General features: G+C 39.2%; 1 long non-coding RNA gene across 1 annotated transcript in view; it reads left to right on the top strand.

Moving 5' to 3' along the window:
- The window catches only part of LOC116399149 (uncharacterized), a 24,064-nt gene extending 4,852 nt beyond the window's left edge, over window positions 1-19,212 (top strand). Inside the window, exon 2 of the long non-coding RNA XR_004213808.1 lies at window positions 15,440-19,212. This is a non-coding gene — a long non-coding RNA (uncharacterized LOC116399149). The remainder of the gene's footprint in view (window positions 1-15,439) is intronic.
- The last annotated feature ends 2,427 nt before the right edge of the window (window positions 19,213-21,639 follow it).

Below are 21,639 nucleotides of genomic sequence, written 5' to 3'. Positions count from 1 at the left end.
AACGCGATACAAAAAAAGAGAAAAGAAAAAAGAGAATTACACCCCTCGCTAAAAATCCATTACCTCGTATAATCACGCAAAATGATTTTTCTTAAATATGATAATAAATCACCGGCTGGATCAATAGCCCGCGGACCAACTGCTGTGCCCTGATAACGTATCAATCAATATTTAGTATTTAGATTTTAATTAATACCTCGGTGGGGCTTGGTGCCTGTTTAACACGGAGGGGAATATAATCTGTGATAAAAATGGGCCGAAGTAAAGAAAGTGATAAAGGCGAATGCGGTCCCGTTTGCATTCCACAGTTGTTCCTCATATCTGTCATTGATCAGTCAATTGCTTAGTTGTGATTAAGGACCCCTCAAAATCAAGCTTTGTGCATGTGTGTGTGTGTGTGTGTGTGTGTGTTTGTGTGTGCATAAAATGCATAGAGGAGGTATGGATGTGTGTGTTTACCTGGCAGCGTGCTCATCGATCACGCTTTGTAGGGATGACCGGGCATACAGAAGATCATGTGTTGGATTAAAAGTAAGAAATAAGCTCATATCGATTTTGGAATACGTCATTTTTAAAAACCGTTCTAGGTTTGCTTTCCAGAGGAACACGACATACTGTGCAGGTTGTTTTTCCTAATCCTGAATGTAGTAATCCTAATCTTCACGCTCCTACAGGTTTCTAGCATACACTGTTGCTCGGCAGCATACAGCAAAGACCTGCAATTAATTGGCCGCTGTGTGACAGGAACACTTTAGGCAAATAGTTTGCGAGTGAATTGCATTTAAGTCAGTGCATCTCCAAAATGCACACGATGGCCCCTCTGTAATCTTTTCTTAGTGTTTTTTACGTGTTAGACACAGGGCTGCCAACTGTTTTTCAATTGGATTGACTCTGGCGGCATTTGTAATTGGAATCCTTTTACCGTTATAAAGAGATTAAAATAGATAAATATAGAAACAGACAGGCAGAGTTTGACCACCAGGAACTGCATGGCTAACACACGATTAATAAAACAGATAGATAAACAGGATTGGGTGTTAATCCTCCTTTGAACTAGTGCATTTGACTTGTAATCTGTTGACTTCCGCTTTTCCTCTTCAGCACCAGAGACACGCGTAGTCATTGGAGTATATTTATAGAATAGGACACATCAAACACATCCAGTCAAACGTTTGACCATCACATTGTGGAGCCACTTCAGAAGTCGAGTCACTTTTCCATTGTTTTAGCATCTCAGAATACCTCATCCCGTACTATGGCTTTTCTGCATTAGTATTACGTTGCACCATGCAAACTATTTGAAGAGGATAATGGGGGGGGGGGGGCTGTGCAGGGTTTGGCTGAAGGCCGTGGTGGGTCCCCCCCGGAAAGTCAAACTGGGATTGGAGCTAACGGGACATGTGCGTGTTTGCTCAGGGTTACGGCTGGATTTAAATGTCCCAAGGCTGTCATGTTCTCAAGCCCGAGGGGGTCAACAGGATATAAGGCCACAGAGAGTGGCCGGCCCCAGTGGTTGGTGCATCTCTTGAGCTGATCCCTGACACACATAGCCGCCGCATTGGCACAAACAGGAAGGCACACACGTAAACATGCGGGGGAGGTCACTTGAGGCAGCTTGGGTGTCGGTCAGGGTTGGTATGTGCGTGACGTTAGCCCCCAGTGGCCTAATAAGTTACAAAGTAATCAGAATAAAAACACACATTTAGTGATTAGTTAGTGTATTAGATTAGGAGTTGATGCTCCAGCCAACAACAATACAATGCGGACGTAATTATGTAAAAGATGTCAGGAGATCCTCTCAAATCCCTCATCATAGTCTTGATATAAAAAGACAAGGGACTACAGCACACAGCCATCAAACTGCAATTATTAGTGACGCTGGCATATCCGCTTAGCTGTGTGGTAAAGCTCACACTCTTGCATGAGACTGGACTGGATTGGCCAATCCCTATTAATCCCTTCTTACCGTTAGGTGGACAAGGTGCCAAGGGGGGGCCCGGTGCAGGGCTGGCATGGGGTGTGTGTGTGTGTGTGTGTGTGTGTGTGTTAGCAGAGTGAGTCAGCTGCTGCCGGCATTACAGTAATTGAATTAGTGTTTGTGTGGTCGGACACACTTCTCACAATGCAGGTGAGGGCATGTATGGCAGTGCATTACCTCTGATTAGCCGGCATACTTCAAAAGTCCTGACGATGGCAGATGGTAAAAGGAGCGAATGGTAAAATGAAAAAAGACATTCAGCATTTTATTGTGTACAGCAATGAGGAGGTTGGAAAGCAGCAACAGGATTTATGGTCTTCATTTTGAGGAGCATTAGCAATACTTCTGGTGTGAAAGTGAAGCTGCCAGGGTGCAATTTGCCTCTATTATTTTACTTGAAACTACACTAATTGATATTTTAATATCAACAATGTAAAAACAGCAGCGTGTAATGTGAAAGGTGTCTCTTGACAACCCAAGTGCTAAACCATGGTCAGGCCAGTTGTTGTCTAAATGTCATTGCGCCTGCAGTGGTGTTATTAAGGTAATAATAGCTTCATATACATGTAAGCTGCATAAACATGTTGTCTTTCAAGTTATTTTGGTGTTCTTTAATGAACATATATCAATACTAACATGATTAATATATGTTGCACTCTGCAGTACCACATTGTTTAACGGTGACGGCTGTGGTGTGATGAGGATGATCCAACCTCAAAGCGAAGCGTTGTATGACTTCATAACCTCAAAGAATATTCCAGGTTTGTTTTGCAGGTACCTTTGTGAGTTTTTATTTTCTACATTCACTACTTTAATCTGACAGAATATCCACGTTTTTCCCCCCCAAGTAAATATGTAATTTTCCACTTAGAATCCCAAAATAGAATCCACGTTTTTTTTCATAAATCATTTTTTTTTCTCTGAATACCCTCTTCCCCCGGCTCCATGTTTTTATTTTTTATCTTACAAACAATGGTCCTTATTGTTTTAACCTTTGTCCAGGTCAGTGTGCAAAGTACAAAACTCTTGACTGTGTTAGTAGCATCAACAACAAATACCGCAGCTACAGTCTTGCCTTGCAACCGATTGCACCTCCACAGGGAGACATTTGTTGATATCTTGCTGGCACGCAGTTAACCAGCTCAGGGCTGAAAGTGGAAAAATTTGTCCTCAATCTCTGGGATCTTCCCACCTACTAGAAACTAAAAAAAACTAAAACATTACATTGTTGCATTAATAAATAATGATACATTATACAAATAAAAAACATGAAAAAAGCAGCAGAGCATGGAAAAACATCAGAAACGGAAAGAGAGAGAATGTAGATGGTGGGCGGAGGAGGATGACGGACAGTTGTGGAGACAGGGTTGTTAGTTTATGTAGACTGTGGGCTGAGTCGACTGGAAAATTTTGATCACTTTAATTTACTATATCCAGGCTTGCTTCTCTCCCTGTCCAGCACTTTTATCAAGCCCTGTGAGCCCGTATTGATTTTTTTATTTTCTGCCCAGGATAAGAAGACAGAGAGTTAGGGAGCTCTGGTGAATGGAGAACTTTCCTCAGATTGCTGCTATTCTCCAGCTTATTGCATCCTGTCGTTTGTAGTTTCAGATGATGTCCAGTACGCCACGGCTGCTCCAGCCAATAAACAAGGTGACTAACAATGGAAGAGGGCCAGGAATGAAGAGAGGGAGACAGGCTAACCACCACACCACACCACAACACACACACATAGAAACAAGTGGGGGTAAAGAAAGGACGTTTTATAGCTAGAAGTTGCCTTTGTTTTACGACTACGTTGACATATTCTTTTTTTAAAGTATGTGCTTTAGTTTGGGTGAAGAGCTGTTTTTACTTGTTTGTATTTAAGAATTCTAAAAATTTCAAAATGGTGTTTTTCTGTAAATATCTTAGATTTTGTTTGTGTTTCTGACGACGTGGAAGTCAAACTGTAATCTTCCAACTTGTAATTTACAGTCCACCAGCACTTTGGTGTTTTCTCCCTTTTCTCCAGCATTCAATTTTAAATCATGATGTCATTTGAGATGAAAATAAGCAGGTATTCATTCATCCGTGAACAATGCAGCCGAGTATAATGTATTATTTGCTCTCCTCCTGTCCCACAATATGCTTTCATAGAGTTACCACGTTAGCATTTAAATAGTTCGTCTAAGACTTAAGGCAAGAATACTCTTTACCGTTTTTTGTATATTCTTGTTATTGGTTCATGTGTGTCTCCCTGAGCAAAATTAATTATCACCTTTGCCCCAAAGAAAATGCAATTAAAAAGTAGAGGTAATGGTTTTTTTCTTCAAAATGAAAAGGGACGATGGTTTTGTCCCCAATTCATTGCTTTTTCGATAATGTGTGTATCAGACAAATTGTTGTACTATTCCATAAATCTTTTATTTATTCATTTTTTCATTCCTTCTTGTGGCTGTGTATTTGCATTTCTGAATGTGGGGATAAGAGGATGAGTGTGTGTGTGTGTTTGAGAGAGAGGGGGTTAGGGGGTGGGGGAGAGACCGAGAGAGATTAGTGACAGTCTGATAAAAGATGTCTCCAAAACCCTAATTAAAATTGAATACCCCTGCAAATGCAAAGCAACATGCAATCTCCAGGTATTTCATTTAGAGCAACTATCTCAGTGCGAGGCTGTTTTTTATGTCTGTCTTCATTGCACACAAATAGCTATCCCCCTTTCGTTTTATTTTTCACACTTGCACATCTGCCACTGTCTTTGTCAAACCTCACGTTTGCCCTTCCCTCCCTCCCTCGATGTCACACACAATGGCAAAATAAAATCAAACTGAGTAACCCGACGTGTGTCCCTTTATTTTCCAAAACATTTCCAAGGTTCAGCTCATTAAACTGCAGAAAAAGAAGAAAATAAAAAAAATCAGGGCCTCTGATGCAACAGTGAGCACAGCGTCAAGCTCTTAATGTTGTTATATCACAAACATGCTCAACAATTACGAACAAACTTAACTTAACTTTTTTAACAAATGCTGACACTTTCTCATAAGGGTATGGTCAATTGGTATGCTTTCAGTTAACTACACAGAAGTGCCGTTTCTTTCTTCTTTTAAACCTCGCTCTCCATCTAGACAGTTATTGACTTTGCAGATAATAACTTGTCGTGTTAACTATTAATTCCCGTCATCATTGGAGTGTGTAACAAATGTGGTTTGACAATTGTGTTGCATCGGCTCATTAAACTGCAGAAAAAGAAGATAAAAAAAGTAGGGCCTCCAACGAGCATCGAGCTCTTAATGTTTTTATAACACAAACATGCTGAACAATTCACTGACACTGGTAATACTTGAATATAGGTTGTTCTTATTTCCTGTCGAAATAATCTCCATGACTTATTTTGTTGCAGAAATACACATTTTCACATCAGCATTGACAATTGACAAGTCATTGCATCGCTCGAATTATGTTCTATTGACAATAAAGTAGTGCTTAAGACAGTTACGTGGTAAAGATTATTTTGACTATTTTCGTGCATTCCTATCTTATCTTATCTTAATATAACTGGCGGTTAGGAAACTCCTCTTGCTTCGTGCCATTCCTCATGCCGGATCCTGAACTAAAAGTGCACGTTCACAGGTTTCTAATTCCTCGTCGTCTTGTTACATCATTAAAAACCGGGGCTCATCATCTGTCCTTGCTCTTCAAATACTTCCTGCAGCTTTGTGAGTAAAACGAGAAGAGTGATTGCACTGTACAGCGGAAAACCGTCTTTGAGAGCTGACCTGTGTTGTGGCTGCAGTGGCACTTTCACTTCCTACTGTCTGGACTCAGAGTGCCGACCATGTGATCTCACTTAAGAGGAATCCACACACACGCGCACACACACACACACGTCATTGTCATCAGCAACTGGTGGCCTATGGTTTACCCACCAGTTAACATGATCCAGTTAACAATCTCAAGTCTGGAAGGATAGTGGGCTGATATTACTGCATCAGTTATCGGCTATTCATTTCATTCACATATAAGCCAACCTTCATTTTGATAAACTTCTTTGCACATTTTTCATTTAACAGTTTCATTTTCATATTCATGGTCTCAGTTGAGAGTAATAGCGAGGGTTTAAATCCGGATTTCTTTTCAAATTTATAGTATGGAACTGCATGATCTTTACACTAGAGTCACAAGCTGCAACAAGTAATCAAAACGAGAGACAAGCCTCAAACATTTAGGACAATTACCAAATTGGCAATTAATAAAAAAAAACATGTCAAAATCCATAGAATACCAATGAAGATAGAAAAGAAAAATTTAAGATGGGCTATAAAAAATGTGCTTGTTATATTAACCGCAGAAGTTCAAACATGATAAAAGAGGCAGGTGTAGCAATAACCAGTCCAAGTCTCATCCCATTCTTTATTTTAAGAATTGAATATTAACTCTAAAATTGTACAACAAAAAGCCAAACGAGCTGTTGGAAGTGTTCGTGCAAATAAAAGAAGCCAGTATCAAGTAGCTCTGGCTGTCACAAACCCCTACTGCACACCTATAATCATCTTTACATGGCTGCCTGCAGAAAATGCCGAGGAAATTGCTCTGGCTTAAGCTACCGTTTAGTCATAAGGTATATGGTCAATTTGGTACCCTGCCAAAACCATGCCCCTGAGTCACTTTACTGTATGTATTTTTTTGTCATCCATTCCCAGAACACCAGTTGAATCACACTGCAACTAAATAATTCCCAGCTCGGAGAGTTGAGGGAGGTGAGCAATAAACATGTGTCTCGAGCATGTGTTTGCTTTCAGTTAAACCACACAGAAGTGCTTTTTTTTTTTTTTTTTTTTTTATAAACCTCCCCGCTCTCCATCTAGACAGTTATTAACTTTGCAGATGATATCTTGTCATGTTAACTATTAATTCCCGTCATCATTGGAGTGTGTAACAAACGTGGCTCGGCAATTTCGTTTCATCTGCGAGGAGTGACAGGCCCATGTGTTAAAGACATGTTTACTTCACTCTGGGATCAATAAATGCTGTGAGCCAGCGTGAGAAAGCATGGGCCCTTACCAGAGTTATCGATGCGCAATGTATCACATTATGAAATATATGTAGGAGGAAGCTGCCTGCACGATTAAGGAGTCCTCATAGATCAATGAAGAGCATGAGCATTAATATAGTGTCTGCTACTTCCCTCCCCTGGACACCCCAGGTTATTTCTGCTCTCAGGCTGAACACTGATGCACATAGACGTGCTTTCGCGTGAACTGGGAGAATTAGATTTGCCTGTTGTTGTTACAATCCAATATCTATCATTGAAAGGATTCTTTTTCACTCCTATAGCCAACGGTCTCTCATTTTAGGCCCGGGCAGAGGCCGCCGTGGCCGTGATCATCGCATTCCTTTTTTGAGATTTTAAACTTATTAACATGTTATCAAAATCTGCTTCTCATTCGTGGGGGCGCTGTGTGTGTGTGTGTGTGTGTGGCAGCAATCTTGACCTTGAGACTGAGAGTGGAGAGGGCCGCGCGCCTGCTTAGTGTTGTCAGGAAGTGTTCCTTCTTCAACTGATTTCATTGTTTAATCCCATGCTGAAGTTTAGCTGTCTCCATTTAGCAACTTATTTAAACCCGTGTTTATTTCATTTTGCACTAACTGCAGAGACCCAAAAGAATGGCTAGCCCTCTTCTTTTTTTTCCCACCCTTTCCTGCATTTCTAACTTAAAAATTGTTCTTTCGCCCCGCGTCACAAGCGAGACGTTTGTACGAGCGGTAATCATTTTCACCACATCCAGTTGACCTCATACTGTATATAAACTGAACTCCTCAACCTCGTTTCCCACAATGCCATGTCAGGCCTATATGAGCTTCCCATATGAATATATCCCCACTGTGGAGGACAACAGAGGCATGTTGTCATCCAGCTGACCCTTGAAGTGGCCAGATGAAGGGCAGGGAGGGGGAGGGGTGAAGGGTGGAAGGGAAACCCGGGCCAAGGTCAAGAAAGCTAATTTGTTTCCTGCGTCCCCTGCCGTCCCTGAGAGGCGGACCACACACTGCCCAATGCAAGAGGGGCTTTCATGTGGTTACGGATGCATCGCATGTTGTTGAGCTCATCAGCTACCGGGTCCTGTATCACGTAGGAAGCAAAGCTTTCTGCTTTTAATGTGTCTGACTAACTTCTTGTTGTCAATGTTAAGGAAACAAATGTAGTGCTGAATGAACATTATTATATCAGAGCTTTTTAAGACCCTTTCTTAAGAAAAGCAGATCCACATAATATAATTTGTTTTGTGTTGTTTTTTAATTGACATATGTCTTCAAGAAATAATTATATTATGTTAAATTAACAAAGTACAACATGTTAAAAACATGTTTCAATATAAAGTGGCGGAATGTAAACATACTCGTGCATCATTACGTGCAAAAGTCCTGCATTCAGAATTTGAAATCTAAAGTATTTTTCTGTAACATTTAAATAGTCATGACAAGTAATCAAAGAAGCATCTTAAAAAGGCATCTTTATGTTATATTTATTTAAGAGTTTAACCCTCAAAACAACAAATACTAAATTGCTAAAAATACATAATTTCACTCAAAACAGATATACTTTAGATGATACTTTAGACGTGTGTGTGTGTGTGTGTGTGTGTGTGTGTGTGTGTGTGTGTACGTTTACTATTGAAACGTCCTTTAAAACTTTCAATTCACAATGTCTAGAAAGCAGTGTTAGAATGAATGTTTCTACTAACATCAGCCTCGTACTCTCAGTCCACCGTTAAATAAGTTTGTGCCACTTTCATGACTTTTGGTTGATATTAAAGTTGGCCAGCTCCTGCCGTCAATCAAACGCTTACTGGATTAGATGACATGAAACAGTGTTTTGGCAGCTCAGTGCCGGCTCCTTTTAACAGTCAAAGTGAAAGAGGAAATTAATGTATTTGCCACCTCAAGGGCACATATGGTACCTCTGTGGAACCTGTGAAGCAGTGGTTAATCACTGTCTGCATAAAGCCGTAGCCTTCAGTGAGGAAAAGCTATCAGGCTGAAAGAGCTTACATTACTGTGCTCTCAGGTTTGACAAAGGCCAGACCCTGTAATTCATGGCTCATGAGTGTGTATACAACATTTATTTATCGATAAAAATTGTTAAACGTGATATTTTATGAATATCATTACGTCTGGATTATTATTTGGCTTTAAAAACAGTGAAGATACAATCAGAGATAAGTTTGCCAAGTTTGTGATGGATGAATATATAAATTAATGGACTCAAAAGTTACCAAAGAGATTTCTTTTTTTCTTCTTCTTTTTAATTAGCACCTGTGAGCTGTTTCCCATTAACACTGTGCACATTAAAAATCCCTCTGCTTTTTCTAATTAAGTAAAGTGGAAACAGATTAGATGGCTTCTTTGAACAAAGGTCAGTGATTGCACTTTGTCTCGCTCCTCTGTTTGTTTGTTTGGCCATCACCATGAGAGAGCCTGCCACTTCTTCCCAGAATGTCACTTCAACCATCACTGTTTGTTTAACGGAACAGACTTTTCTTACCCTCCGTCTTCATCTCCTCACAATCTATTTTTCTTTTTTGTTGTTGTATGTGATCAATAGATAAAGACATGCCTTTCACTACTGACAGCTTTGTCAGTTTTGTTTCTTCTTTCTATATAAAAGCAAAAGTATATTCTGCTCCACAGGTGGGGAGGAGGGAAAGAGAAAGGCTGATGTGATATAGATTTTTTTGCTGATATGATTATAAAGCATGTGGAATGTCAGATTAAAGCTGGGCTGATGAAAGATAGGCATCAATCAGCGGTGTCTCTGGAGAGGCTGCAAGGCATGACATGGTTGTCAAGAAGGAAGAATATGGTGACTCATCCCTCCCTAATCTGCCTTTCCTGGCCAATTGATCGGACTTTCATATCCATTAGTCTTGCTTTCATAGCTGCTGTAATGAATGGCCAGACTGCAGATATACTTCGAAACCAAGCTTGTCTCTCTGACAGAAAATTATCTAAAAAAAAAAGATGGTAGAGCAGCACAGGTATCCTGCACAACATTGTGATTAAATTATCTTCAAATGATTCCACTGTCTCTTAACATACAGTATTACACAAAACCTTGAAGATATGTGTTGTGCCTATTTAGGCGCCATGATGTGAACATGTTTGAAACTCAACCCTGTTTGCTAAAAAAAAAGTCTATATTTATAGTGTAGGTTTTTTTCCATCAAATATGTTTTGACGTATTCGCTGCCTCAATTATGTTAAGTGGCAACATTCTTTTCCCAGTGAAGGCCACACAATTTGTGATGTAGGTGGTGAGGTTTGATGCTGTGACACTGGAGGGTGGGGTTCACGCCCTCAGTCCTAAGTGGGGTTAGGTTTAGGCAACAAACGCTCTTTGGTTAGAGAAAATAAAGATATTTTGTCAATTAACATTTTTCAAATACTTGGCAGGCATGGCAGACACATTCCTTAAAAAATGTTACGCCCTATAAAACCACTTAGTTAGGTTAAGGAAAAACATCTTGGTCGGCCCTAAAATAGGAACTTAAACTCAGGTTTAGGCTACAAAACAAACGCTGTTAAGAGGTCGCAGCCAATTCAGGTATTTCTGTGAGACCAGGTCGCCCTGTTAGCTGTTAGCTGCCGACTCAGCCCTCTCCATAGAGCCTTGTGGAGGCATAGGCATCTACTTTGACTTCTGTGTTCATATTTCAGTATTTTTAGTTCACTTTGAAATCAATATCCTGACCATCATGTGTGATGTTGTGTTGGACACGGAATAGATTTATAGTATATAATATAGTGTTGCATTTAGTCATTGTTAAAATGTGGCTTCTCATGGCATTAGCGTTAGTGTGGAAGAAGTGCAACATACATTTATTTTCATTTTGATAAAAATTGTATTCAATCAAAATGTGATATCATTTACCAGAAATGTGATGAATAACGTGAGGCATAATGTTTTTCTTTATTATTGTGGCCTGTGTGTGCCCATCGTTTTAACACTGTTGGAATTTATTTTGGGATCAGGTACAGTACGAACAAACACTCGAGCATGCAGACCTGCAGTTTAAACACAGTCACACTTCAGGATATAGAAACCAGACAAAAAGCTGTCGAATTATAAAGTCCCCATTCCAGATGTTTGACAGTGATTCCTCTCAGCAGGATTGGTACTTTGTGGTATGGCTATCACTGATACGTTCTTTCAGCCTGAATCTCCTCCGCAACACCTTTTGTAAAAAAAAATAAAAAATCGGTGTTACGCATGAGAAGAAGCTGACAAAGGGAGCTAGACGGGAAGGAGAGAACGACAGAATTTAATAAAGTTCAACAAGGCAGAAAGGATTGCACAAGCAGTGAATAGAGATTCTGCTTTTTTTTTCTTCTCCTTTACAACTTCTGCCTACTTAAACACTTTTACACCCCCTCCTTTTATCTGCGTCTGCATTCACGAGGAATAGCTGGACACAGAGGGAGACACTCATTCCGTTTTTTTATTTGAATGTTGACCAAGGATGGCCACCATCTGTGCAAACTGTCTGACTCTATGACTCGCCTGCATCCCCAGCCGTAAATCTCAGACGGCGCTTCGCTTCTCAGATAATACACACATGGCAATTTATTGTCTCTGCTCTGTTTTGCCACTATTTAGGCTTTTATCGCTATTCTCTTACAGACAGAAGTAGCCTGTCATTTTCAGCAAACAGTGATTTCTGTGTAACGTCATCTCACACACTCCCGTTCCATTGACCGTGGCATCTGGTGCTTTTGTTTTTCTTATTCCTCATCATAAAGAAAACCTCTCCAGTCTTTCCAGAAACCCTACACTTATCTCTTGCTGTGTATTTCTTCCCCCCCCGGTCACTGAAAAGCCTTCCACTAAGCTCAAACACACAAGGGGAGTGGTGAAAATGGGGTAGATGACATTGTTTTCAGTGATATGGATGTACGGCTCAAAGACAAAAGTGTTGGTTGAATGTTGTCATGTCAATAAGCCATCAGTCGCGCCGCTAACAATAAGTTAATGATTCCCCCAGCAGTAATACATTTATGAATAGAGAAGTGTCTTCTTCAGCCCAGCGGGTGTGCCCATTAAAACAGAGCATGAACAAAATAATTGTGATTTGCAGATAAAATCCACTTTAGAATGGGATTCCGACTGAGGAATTGTTGAAAGAGCTGTAATTTTCCACTAAAATGTGACACACACTCACAGGAGCCCTGCTAATCAACTTGAGTATGTGTGTGAGTATGTGTGTTGCCACGTCTAAAGTCTGCATCTTTGTATATATACAAATTAAATAATAGCAAATGCAAGTGGGGTAGTTTCTCTGTTTAAAGCAAAAGTCTGTGACTTTTTTCTAAAATGAATGTCTTTTTTTAAGCCAGTACTGTAGCTGCAACACAACACTGATACAACTCATAGTATGTATGACTACTTTTGGTGAATCTTATTATTGATAATTCCCAAAGACGTGGTTTGATTCATGTTAAAGCACAAAACCGTTGTCTAAAGCAACAAAAGCGATTTGTATGAAATGTATTTAAAAATGTATAGTTCTCAGTCTGGACTTATCTTCCTTATGCTTGTTCTGGGTTCACACCAATGTCAAATATAGTAGTTTTGCTTTTTGAATATCGCTTGAATAAGTAAATAAAATACTTAACAAAGGAAAGTGTAGCAAAATAATTTTCCTGATTCAGGGAATGATCATTGTTGGAGTAGGGGATATGGAGAAAACCTGATTTCCCAGAAATAGGTAAAATTACCACAACCTCTTGCAATGCCAATGGAAAGTCAATTGGGATACTAATTCGTTGTGGACACCCGAATACCCAGGTTCAACAGAAATACGTTATGATCAAAGCCTATGTAGGGTCACAGTGCGTCAGTGTGTGAAACCAGAAGTCAAGATTGAGTTATTTTAGGTGAAGGAAATGTAATTCTTTCAAACCATAACGGATCTTTTAAAATGACCTTGGCTTTACCTTACCATAGGCTCCGTAAAAAGTCACTTAATGTAATTTATTTCTAAACTTTCTAAACTACGTTCAATTGTTTAATCTAACCACATTTCGTTGTGGTCATTTCATGTAGATCTGTGAAATCACGTTGTAAGAAAAAATCAAATGAGTTTTTCTAAGTTTTCTGTAATCTTTCCTTTTTTTAAAATGCTGTGTATCTTGAAAAACTTGACTTTCACCCAGGAAACGAGTTTTTTTGAATTACAGCGGCTAATTAAGAAGTTATGTAACAAATGTAGTTATTTTAAGCCTACCTTTTGTTTTTAAATTATGTAGGCTGCACAAGAGGTTTTGTAACTAACTTACTTCTCTTAACCCAAACCACAAGGTTTTCTTTTCTAAACCGAACCAAGGGCTTCTGTTGCCGAAACGTTGTGACATAGCTTTGTTTTCTAAACTTAACATAACATTGTTTAACCTAACAATGTTATGTTGCCTAAACCTGATATTAAATTGTTTAACCTGTCAACGTACCTTTGTTGCCTAAACCTAATGTTACATGTTTTTTTGTGATAGTGGCATATCTTTTTAACACATTCCATGCCAACATTACATAATGTGCTGTAAATAGGTTGTGGTCATATCACACATTTCTGAGAGATCACTTTGTAGGAAAAAGTCCAAATCTGTTTTATCTTTCCATTTATTGTAAACACTGTAAAGACTTTCACCCAGTAGACCGATGCACGTGTCTTATGTGAAACCTAAAGTCAACGTTGAGTTAATTTAAATCACATAGGCTATGTAAGAAGTAAGGTATATGTAACAAACTAAGTCTCTTTAACCCACACAGATCTTATTAAACTACATAGACTATGTAATAATTAACGTAACAAAAGTAATTATTTTATCCAGACTGATGTTTTCTTTACTAAACTAACACAAAAACTCTTGTTGCCAGAACCTAGTGTGAAATTGTTTAACCTACCAACGTAGTTTTGTTGACTAAACTTGTGTTAAATTGTTTCCATGGTGAAGGCAAGTCATTTTAACACAATCAGCGCCACCACCACACCAGGTGCTGTTTTAAGGGACGTTTGACAAATGTATGTGGGATCACGTTTTAAGAAAAAGTAGAAATCATTTTTTTTCTGTAATCTTTCCATTTTCTCTCCTAATGCTGTCTTGAAACAAGGGACATTCACCCAGCAGAGTGATGTTCGTGTCCAGCGTAAAACCAAAAGCTATTGTTAGTTATTTAAAACTATGTAGGTTAAGTAAGAAGTTAAGTAAAAAAAACGTTGGTCGTGCTTTTAATGACGATGTTTTCTTCCCTAAACCAAACCAAATAGTTTAGTTTCGTTAAAACCTAACATTAAATTGTTTAACCTCAGAAAGTATTTTGGTTGCCTGAACCTAATGTTAACCTTTTACACCTCTATGCCTCTTTCATCTTTTGAGTCTAGACAAAACTGATATTCTGATTCGGAAATGCGAGATCTTTACCTGCAGAAGTGTTAACTATGCAATAATAACAAGCAAGTAGATGACCCAACATATGTCATTGCAGTGCTGGTTGTATGCCGGTAATATACAATAATTTCAGCCACTTTATTTCATTTGTATATAAGTTAAAGGATTCCTCTGATGATCAATTTGCTAGTAAGACAAATAAACCTAATCGAGAAAGAAGGCTGGTGTGATTAGAAGATGTCAATTTGCCAGAACTTTAATGCCTCTAAGTAGGCAGCAGTATTTGAAAATAGGGAGATAGCCATCCTGTTGCTTTGGCCAAGTAATAAAATGTCTAGACACCAACTAACATGAATTTCCCTGAAGAATAAGTGTCATCAGTGTGAGGGTCCTGCCCTGTACTCCGAGGTGCAGTTTGAAATACTGTCTTTTAAATCAATGCTCACCTCTCCACTCTTCCTTTAATTGAACTTTGTGGCCTCCTGTCGAGACCTTTTGTCTAAGAAAACAACCAAGTTCTTTGCTGTAATCGGGCTTAATCAAACTTTTCAAACTGCTTTCTCTCATGACAAATGTCATTCTGGTTAATTGTGACTGGTTATGTTGGCATCTACAAAAAAATGACTTGATTTTCAGCAGTTCGTGGCTGAAAGAAAATGTTCCCACTTCTAAATGAATAGCTTTTCATTTGCACCATTCCTGCCTAATTCATCATTAGTAAAGACACTTGGATTTAGCACTTAAATGTTCAAGTTTTAAGATTGGTCTTTAATTTAACTGTTTTTCCCCAGGAAATTAAGGAATTATTAAGGAATTATGCAGGTACAGCACAAAACAAACATTTACATCCTGGGCGTGGTTACTGATTACTTGAGGAGAATGTTGATGCCTCAAAAATAGAAAGGGCTCAAAGTGAAGCCAGCTCCCAAAAGAATGAAAAAAACCAGTTGCTATACATAAAGCAGCAACGACGTGTAGGGTGATTTAGAAATGGTTCTTTTGATTAACTTTATTTTCTTCGCCCCTTCTACTTTCAAGAATTGGCACTTTGGACGGAGGTCCATGTAAAACGTGTCCATCTATCATGCTGGCTGGGTTCCCACAGCAGAGTTATTGACACAGTAAATTAAAGACGGCACACATCAGGTAGCTGACAGATCGGAGGCATCAAAATAAAGCTCTGCCACACTAGGTGAGTTCCTCTCTTTTTTTTTTATGTCCATACTTCTCATTTATGTCTGCCTCTACACTCTATTTTATCTACATTTAAAAAAAAAAAAACGTATGCTCTACTTTAGTGGGTGTACATGTTCTCCTATTTACCTGAAAGCATGCATTTGTTGGCCATATATATTCAGTTGTATTGGGTGTATAAAAGAAAATACTACTGCTCTTAATTTTCTGAATTCCCCACAAATAATTGAATATATTTATTCATGCTCTTATTTTTGTTAAGCATGAATATTGATATATTACCAGTTGACATTAACTATTGATTTTTCTCCAAGTTTTTCCTTACTACTTACCTACAGCTGGTTAATACATGTGAACATTTGTTATATGTTTCTCAAGAAATGATGAAACTTTATTTAGCCCCATAGGAAATAAGGTTAAACAAAACAAGGATATTCTGCCCCTCTAAGTATCTGGAGAGATGAGTGTGGTCTGCAAATGCAAGGAGGAATCATTGCTATATTTATTGGATTATCATGTTATGCAACAACTTAAGCAGAATGTTGTTTCCTGCTTGAAACAAGAGTGGAGACTGAAAACTCTTCAAGACTTTAACCGTTTTTAAGGATATGCATCAGGGAGAGACTTGGAAAAATGCTACTTTTATGTCAGGTCCTGGATCCTCTAAATGGCATGGCAAACTGCCCTGGTTACCATGGCTATGAGGGGGTTTGAGAGCGCATTAATCGGGAGGATTTAGGTTTCTTTCTCTTTCATTTTTTTTTTTCAAAAACACTCTCCGAACCCCTTTATGAAGCTGATTTACGTTGCACAATTTCTGTGTGTGTAGATCATGGGAATTGACTCCAAAAGGTAACAGTTTATGAGCGAGGGAAGATAGAAGTGTGTAGTCTCAGTCAGCAGACTGTTGTTGCTGTTGAATGTGTGTTTTAGTAGAAAATATCAGAGTTAGCAGTGTAACACATTCTGCCTACATTTGTTTATATGAAAGGTTTATGCTATGAGGGAATATTATTGTGCTAAACGGGCTACAGGGCTGCAGGTTTTTATCATTCATTATAGCTTAATGAAGATTAAATGTTTTGTAAAAGCTTTGGCATCAAAAGGTGTATTCATTTGCTACAATGGCCATATTTGGCACTCAACCAGCCCCTTCTTAATTGTGCAATCTGGAACTAGTAGATGATGTCTGATGTGGCTGCGCCCAGACTGTCTTGGGTAAATGGAGCTCTTTGTGTCCACACATTTTACCTATGACAGACAGGCAGCTGATAAAAATCACGCATAAAGCAGTATCACTCTGCGCTACTTTCCAGCGGCGATTTTTTCCCCCCCATCTTCTGCTTTGGTCAGAGACAGCAGATTGATGGTGACAGAGTGACATTGCATTCTGGGAACCCAGGACTATGGCCATAAATCCATGGCGATTCAGCTTTACAATGGCCTACTGTCTAGCCATCACAGGGTAGTAGGTTGTTACTGCATCACCCTAGTGAGCTGCTAGGGTACAACTATTATGCTTTCTGGGGGGGATTAAGACACCAGGGGAAATAGTCAGGATGGTAATGAATTATGAAAAACTAATAGAATGAAAAAGAGGAAGAGGAGAGAGAAAAACTTCTTTGGTGAGTGGAAATTTCCCACGCTCTTTAGACGTTAACGCTGCTATGATTCTTTTCAAGTGGATCTGTCAAATCAGAGCCTCGGCTGTATTAGAAAGCAAATACAACAGATGAACAAATAAACAGTCTAAGTTTCTTATTGACCTTGGAGAACCAGCTGTGTTGTGAGTGCAGAAAACTGCCCTCACCCCCCTTCCCCCCATTCTGGTGAAAGTGTGTGTGTGTGTGTGTGTGTGTGTTTGTTTACTTCTGTCTGATGTGAGTACGAGCAGAATAGAGCTCTTGAGCATAGGTTTGTGCTTTTGTTCAAACTGCATGCGTTTGTGCTTGCCTTTGTATTTGGGCACAATGAATGGCATGCAGCTCTGTCATTTGATTGGTTCGAAACAAACTTCAAACTTATTGATAATTCATTCAAGTCCCAGCTGGCCTTTTGCAGTCTTGGGATACAAGCTTGAGAGGTCAAATGTGTTTTATGTCTTCTATCACTGGGCCACATAAATAGTCACTATGTCCTATGATAATAAACGAACGTTTTGGCAACATCGAATTAAAAATAAGCTTTTCAGAAATAAGAAAATTATTCAGTGAAACTTTTACAGAAGTGAGTTATTGTGCATGTATTGAGAGTATATGTACAGTTTTCTAAGACTTGCACTTTGCAATAAATTAATATCAGGTGCAGTGTTTATATTACACTCCGATATCATTTTAAGAGTTATTTTTAGCCCTCATCTGTCTGATTTAACTGTTCATGGGAGTGATGGTGTGTGTGTGAACAGAAGCTGTTCATGTGTGGTTGTTTCAACACTAATTCAACAATAATCTGATATTTAGAAAAGGGGATATCAATATTAAAAGGTCAGGTTTATCCAAACTTAAAAAAACAAACGTATTTACTCTTGCCTTCAGCGCAGTGGTTCCCAAGGGGTCACACAATAAACCTAAACTCAAGGGGTCGTGAAACAATTAACATGTACACAAATTATTACTTTTTCCTGAATTTGCTCATAATCCACAGACAAAGGCTGTACCCATGGTGATGATTTTGTTTTAATTTGCCACCATACAATGAAGCTGAATGTAAATGTATTCATGGTGCTCACAGCATTGAACATATTCAAGCGTAACAAAGTGACAAAGTAGTTCAAATGTTGACGGTGTGTCGGAATATCCAGAGTAACAATGACACAATTAAGGAAATGTCACTGTCATTTTCTTTTTATGTAAATTGGCAATACTTTGAGCATCAAAAATACTTGTCTGCAGAAATAACTCCACAAATAAAATGTGCGTGTGTTTGTGTTGTAAGCTGTAATTTGGGTGAACCAACCCCTTGAAACACACAAATGAAACAAGCCTAGTACTGTAAAAGCAATGAATTCCATCTATGCTTATAGCTAACCAACATCATGAATAAGTGGGCACAAAGACTCTTGGTGATTTTGGCTCAGTAATGGGTGCCATACTTCAACTACCAGCGTATACCCGAGGCCTCTCCCTCTTCCCTCCCCAAGCGAGCTGGAAGCAGCTCTACAGTATGACCTCCTCCTGTGCGATCAGGCCTGCAGCACTTGTCATCTCCCTGGTGGCAGCTTAGATTCTCCAAGTTTTAGGTTAATTAATCAAAAATGATTTCTTTTCTCATTAGCCATGCAGTTGGTTTGCAATCTGCAAAATCAATGTTTTACAGATGTTTCCTTGGGTTTTGTTTTTCGAGACGGCGCTGATTTTTATTGGGTATAGATTTAAGAGGGTGCTGAGGGATTGTGAGTTAACTCAGCCACACAAAATCAAACGCACACGCGCAGCCACAGACACACTAAATGCACACTATGCATAGTCACGTGCTCAAATAAACACCAACATAAATACAGTAAATACAGAACAAGCTTACACAAACACACAAACTTGGCTCCTTCTAACTTACTTTCAGGACCTGGAATCTCAGCAAGAGCGCTGCGTTGAATGCAATCCCTTCATCTAACTGATACAGACAGCAGTTCTGCTCTCTTTCTCCATTTTGGTTCGCCTATATCGAGTCGATCGTTGCCAAACCCAGGGGGTTGAGCCACACACACACTCTCTCTGGGTAGCACTCTTTAATCACGTAACAGCTTCTGGTTCTAGTTCCTGTTGGTTGTAAACAAATGTAATGTTGCATTTCCTGCAGTCTAGACATAACAACAAACCTGGCAGAACCAGAGAAGGGAGCGACTGCGGTTGCGAAGGCGTGGCTGGCACAAGTGGGCACCAAACCAGGGCCGAAGGTATGAAGGGAGGAGCATTCACACATGCAGCTGAGGCGTTGGGCATTTGGTTTAGTCTTAATTTGAGCTTTGCATCACTGAGAAAGGTCATTAATCTTAGGTAAAAGTTAGGGAACTGTGTTTTTTTGCTGGAAATTGTATGTCCTGGGTGTCTTTACTTGTCTTGTAGTGTTAAAACATAATTTATGCCCTCCCTTTACTAAACAAAAATGTTAGCAAAATGTTGAAACATTGAGATTTTTTCTCATTTTCATATGCCTCTTTTAGATTGATGAATTCCTTTATGTAAACTTTTTTTGGAGCCTGGAATGTTAATTCTGAATGCCATCTGCTGCACAGTTGTGCTGTGTGTCGTATATATGGTTGAGTGTGTGTTTGTTTGCGCCTGCATTTGTATTTGTGTACACTAGTCCCCACCCACCGTTCCGCTCAACTACACAGGAAAAAGAAGATGAAGCAGAGGAGCAAAGGAGCCCAAACAGAAATTATTATTGATTTAATCACATAATCAGCCGCAAACACTTCAGGCCAAGATAGCAAATCCATAATAGCCTCCCCACATAACCACCCTTACAAATTCACCATCAAAGCCCACCGCGCACACACTGCAAACACGGGACGCAGGGGTCACCTTCAGTCGCTGGCAAAATATTGATGTTCCTAATGCTTCTATATGTTTTTGAGTTAAACGTTATCAATCACCGATAAGGGCCTGATGTCTCTAAAACATAACTCCTATGGCAGGAGGATTGCAGCATTGCCTTTCTTGTCATAATCTAAGCATATCTTCTCAGACAAAGGGAGACAATGGTGAAATCAATGTTGTCAGAGGCAGATATTTCCCACTGTGGCTGGTCCAGTCGGTCTTTAGATGAGGTACAGGAACACCGTTCAAATCCTTTAAGACGTCAAGATTTGTCTTCATGAAAGTGCTCCTGTTCCTGTTTCAAGGAAAATTTTATTAATTAACAATGTTGCAGACAAATGACTTATTTCTCGTAAAACTTCACACGTAGCTCTAAATTAAAACAACCACTATTGTATTATTCTTACAATGAAGCGTGGAATTATTTCATTAAAGCACAAGGATAAATTGGGTCTTTTTGAACGAATGAATTGCATTGCTTAATTAAAATAAAGAAAACCTATTGTTTGAATCAATAATGACACATAATGGAATGTTATTTGACATCAATAGCGTGAACTCCCTGAAATCACACTTTTTCACCTTTATTTCCCAAAAGTCATTAAGAGCACCTCTGTTACCTTGAGAGCAGCTGCAAGGCCTTCGTGTCTGAAAATGTCGTGTCTTTGATCCTCATATTCCCACTACCTTGTGTCAATTGTTGTGTGAACAACATCCGTGGCAAGATTAGATTAAAGGCCTTTTACCAATATGAATATTTCTATAACAAGGCTGCTGATGAATTGTATCAATGTTTTTAAACGACACTTATACTCCCCACTCAAAGAAAAAAAAATGTAAAGAAAGAAAATGAACCCTCTTTGATTGAATTGTCTGCATTTGTTTGTCAGCAATAGCCTTTAAATGTATTTACTTTCTGTAATTACAACTCTATATATTCGTTTGTATTGCTTGTGGCGGAGTCTGCCATTCCTGTGCTGGTAATAAATTGCTTACCTATGCACGGGGGAGTTACAGGAAACAATGCAGCACGTAATCTAACTGTTTTGGATTTCATGTCATTGACATCAGCCTCACTGTTTATTGTCCCTGAACAACTTTATGGTGAGTATCTCTTGAAGAATGACTCACTCTATGGGAAGTGGGAACATTTTAACATCACATTCACTATATTTCTGTAAATACTATGTAGCTGTAGTCAAGGAGGAAACTGCATTGTATCATCAACTAACTATCTGATATTGGATGAAAGCCCAAAATCAACCTTAAATATTTGCCTAACTCTACTGCACGAGAAGAAAGATGATTTGCCTAATTTTGCGTGGCTATACAACAATGGATTGGCTTCAGATTTTAACACCCCCCTCAACATCCATCTCTCCAGCGATCTATCCATTCAGTTGCCTATCCTTGTCCATCTAGCCCGGGGCCATGGGAGCCTAATTGTTTACCAAAGGGTTGCGGCTCATTTGCTCCTGGAGATTGGGCCTAATTAACACTAACTTG

The sequence above is a fragment of the Anarrhichthys ocellatus genome, unplaced genomic scaffold (assembly GCF_004355925.1).
Source record: "Anarrhichthys ocellatus isolate YVR2014 unplaced genomic scaffold, GSC_Weel_1.0 scaffold103, whole genome shotgun sequence".
NCBI lineage: Eukaryota > Metazoa > Chordata > Actinopteri > Perciformes > Anarhichadidae > Anarrhichthys > Anarrhichthys ocellatus.
This window is presented reverse-complemented; position numbering and strand designations above follow the sequence as displayed.